This window comes from Eptesicus fuscus, chromosome 17 (genome assembly GCF_027574615.1).
Source record: "Eptesicus fuscus isolate TK198812 chromosome 17, DD_ASM_mEF_20220401, whole genome shotgun sequence".
Classification (NCBI taxonomy): Eukaryota; Metazoa; Chordata; class Mammalia; order Chiroptera; family Vespertilionidae; genus Eptesicus; species Eptesicus fuscus.
In genome coordinates, this window is record NC_072489.1 from 6477803 (window position 1) to 6481897 (window position 4095).

Here is a 4095-nt window from a genome sequence, read left to right on the forward strand (position 1 = left end):
ATGGAGAGTCCAGAAATTAATCCTTATATTTATTATTGAAGTGTACACTTGAAATGAGTTAATTATATGAAATGTAAAATATGCCTCAATAAGGTTAAAGAAAGAAATTAGAGTTTGAGTCTAACTTAAGCTGCAGCCTTGACCCAACACAGTGCAATTTCTGATTAGATGCCAGTGATCAGTTGTTCACATGGTCTGCCTGACAAAAGAAAGAATGGACATTTTGGGGGTAAATACATACTTATGTACTTATTTACTTAACTTATGTACTTAAAATTCTTTAAAACATAATTTCTGGCATAAAAAGTTAAAACTATATATAAGACAGGTAATTAGAGAAAGACATTACTAATAATTATTTTCAAAACCCCACAACAGAAGCAAATTCAGTGATGATCCAGATGTTTGAGTTAGCAGACAAGGACTACAAAATAATTATACAGATAAAATAAAATAAAAATATAGATGAAGTAGAGGAAAAAAATGAGAATTTTAGAAGATCATTATAATATGTGATAGAATCAAAATGTCATTATACAAATTCAAAATGTGATGTCTAAACTTAATTAATTGGGTGCATGTAAAAGCAGACTGAAAACAGTAGAAGATAGGAGGACATAAGTCCAAGCCAATGGAAAACACCCAAATGGAGCACAGAAGAAAGAAGAAAAAAAATTTAAAACAGAGAACAGCATACAGGAGACATTAGAAAACCTTCAAATGACCTATTGTGTGTTTATTTGGAGTCCATTTGGAGATGAACGAGAGAGAAAGGGGCGTAAGAGATGATGCTGGCATAGAATTTAAAAAAAATTGATGTAAATTATCAACCCACAGATTCAAAACATTTAACAAAGCTTAAGCGGGTTAGCAAAATAAATTAAAGAGGAGAAACAAACAAACAAACAAAAAAAAAAAACAGAGAAAGAAAGAATAAGACAAATACCTAGGTAAATTATAGTCACATTTCTGATAACCACAGATAGAAAAAAAATCTTAATGGAGACAGGGAGAAAAGATTAATTTATTATCTAGAAAGATAATATCAAATATCCTACTAAAGAAAGTATGGGAGTCAGAAACAATGAAATGACATTCTTAAAAGTCTCAAGGGGTAGGGAGAGGGGCAAAGGGAAACTACTAACCAAGGAATGTATATTTAGTGCAAATTTGCTACAAAAATGAAGAATAAATAAAAGTTTTTATATAGCCCTTGCCGGTTTGGCTCAGTGATTAGAGCATCAGTCTTTGCACCTAAGGGTCCAGGGCTTTCCATTCCCGGTCAAGGACACATACCTGGGCTGCAGGTTTGATCCAGGCCCTGGATCAGGGCACATGCAGGAAGCAACCAATCAATGTGTCTCTCTCACATTTATTTTTTTTTTCCTCTCTCTCCCTCTCTTCCTCCCTTCTACTCTCTCTGAGAATCAATGGAAAGAATATTCTTGGGTGAGGATTAACAGTAACAACAAGAGCTTTTATATAAACAAAAGCTTAATGAGTTTGTTATTTGAAATTTTTACTAAGTGAAATACTAAAGGAGAATTATTAGGCAGTAGGTAAATGATCCAGATGGAAAATCAGAATTGCTAAAAATAATACAGTGCCAGAAGTAGTAAGAATGTGGGTGAATATAAATGAACTAGAGGCCTGGTACATGAATTCGTAAACAGATGGAGTCCCTAGGCCTGGCCAGCAATCAGGGCTGATCATGGCCATTTTGCCCAGGGTCTGCAGGCCAGGTGTGGGGGGGAGGGACCGTGGGAGGTTGGCTGGCCATAGGAAGTTGGCTGTGGGTTGCCTGTGGGAGTGCACTGACCACCAGGGAGCAGCTCCTGTGTTGAGTGTCTGCCCTCTGGTGGTCAGTGCACATCATAGCATGGTCGTTCAGTCATAATGGTCGCTTAGGCTTTTATATATGTAGATATTGATTATTTAAAGCAATAGTAATAACAAGGCTCTGTGGGGTTCATAACATTTGTGAAATAAAACAGGACGACAATAACACAAACAATGGAAGGAAATATATAGATACTAAAGGCCCGGTGCATGAAAATTGTACTCAGGGGGGAGGGGTATCTCAGCCCTGCCTGCACCCTCTAGCAATCCAGGACCCCTCCGGGGATGTCTGACTGCCAGTTTAGACCTGATCCCAGGATTGAGCCTAAACCAGCAGTCGGACATCCCTCTCACAATCTGGAACTGCTGGCTCCTAACCACTTGCCTGCCTGCCTGATGCCCCTAACTGCTCACCTGCCTGCTTGATTGCCCCTAACCACCTCTGCCTCAGCCCCTGCTGCCATGGCTTCATCCAGAAGGATGTCCAGAATGATGTCCTGAAGGTCATTTAGCTGTCCAGTCTAATTAGCATACTATGCTTTTATTATTATAGATAAGAGTTACAAAGTTTTGCATTATTCTTTTTTCTTTTTCTATGTAAAGTATGAATATTTATTTCAGGCTTTAGATCCCAATCAATTTCAAAAACCAAAATCTGATTTCTTTCCTCAGAACAGCTGAGACGTCTGTGTTAGGATGATTTCCTGGAGGCTGAAGGGGCTCTGTGTCCTTAGGAACACATTTCATCAGTCTTAGCACATAGTCCCTGGTGCCCACTGCACCCAAACTTAAGAACTGGAAAGAAACAAAATTCACAAACATGGGGCTGAACAAATGCATACGCACTAATGTAAATGGAGCAGCTAAACCTGACAAATTTTTTTTAAAAGTTTGTCTTGTGGGATTTTTGGGGGGTTGTTTCCATTTTCTTTTGCTACCCAGTCTATGCAGCACTTGTGAACTCCCAATGGGTTCCCAGCTTTAAACACATTAAACATCTTGATGAAAGACTATTTAATTCCCCAAGAATCTAACAACAGACCAAACATGTTTTGCTGTGAACACTTTGTAGAGATGAAGTGAGGCAGGCGTTTGGGTTTAAAGAGGTGGGGGGGAATCAATACAATGATGGAAGGGTAAAGAATGCAAGAACTCGGACATTCTGTGGAGGATTACCTTCTCTCCGTTAAGAGGTCCATAAAAAGGAGCAAACTGAGGTCCACAAGGGGAGTCAGCAGGAGCTGTGTTTGTTTTCCCCACCCCCTGCGATAGGTTTCTGCAGAGGGGCCACTGCTAGGTCCCCACTCGCTCCCCTCCCTTTGGCCTGAGATGGCAGGGCAGTACAGGGGCTTCGCAGGAGCAGGTCTCAACTCCTCATTCCCAGAATCATCATCATCATAACAGTCGGCAAGTCCTCCTCCTCATCTGCATCATCAATGTCATTGTGGTACAAGGTGTCATAAAGCAAATCGGAGCTGTTGTCATTGGAAGGCTCTTCAGTTTTGATGCAATATTCCACCAGCGTTGTGGGGACTTTCCCTCCATCCTTTTCTGCTTCGGCTTTAGTGGCCGAAACCTGTTTTCTAATGATTTCAGCATATTCTTTGTCTTTTCCTTTACTGTCCCTCCATTTCCTGAGCAGAACCGAAGCATCCACACTGGCTGGGGAGAAGGTGTGGGTTCATGAAGCAATGAGATGACACTGAACAAGATAGTCCTAACCTGCTGAGTAGGATTCCACCTTTCGGAGGGCAGGGCACCACTCTGTGGGTCATCTACGGGTGGGTGCGAATTGAAATGCAAGATGGCAGCCTCCCAGTTGCAGAAGTCGGACTTATCCACCAAAGTGATCCAGAAGCTCTGCAACAGTTCCTTACAGAGCCCTGAGCTGGTTCCTCGGCAGGGATTTCCGCTCCAGCATCAGGACCTTCCGCAGGCTGGTCATCTGCTGCTGGGCCATCGTGGGGGCAATGCCAGCCCGGCCTCAGTCCTCATGCACCATGGAACAGGGACCAGGCCCCTCCCTCAGTTGCCCTGGCTGGGCCTCATCAGGCCCCTGTCTTCACACACCCAGCAGGTAGGACCAGGCCCAGGACGGCCTGTGGGCCAGCCCAGGTGCTCCTCACACAGGACATGGGCCCCTCTCCTCACACTTGGGCCAGGTGGGGGAAGAGGTTGAAGGAGTTAGGGGGATTCACTCTGGTCTGGTCCCCCCCACACCAGGGGTCCTCTACTTGGGGAGCTGAGAAAGGCAGC

At 43.0% G+C, this 4095-nt stretch overlaps 1 pseudogene; it reads right to left on the reverse strand.

The window, feature by feature from the left end:
- Positions 1-3011: 3011 nt before the first annotated feature.
- Positions 3012-3799, reverse strand: LOC114234295 (ubiquitin-conjugating enzyme E2 R2-like; annotated as a pseudogene).
- Between the last annotated feature and the right edge of the window lie 296 nt (positions 3800-4095).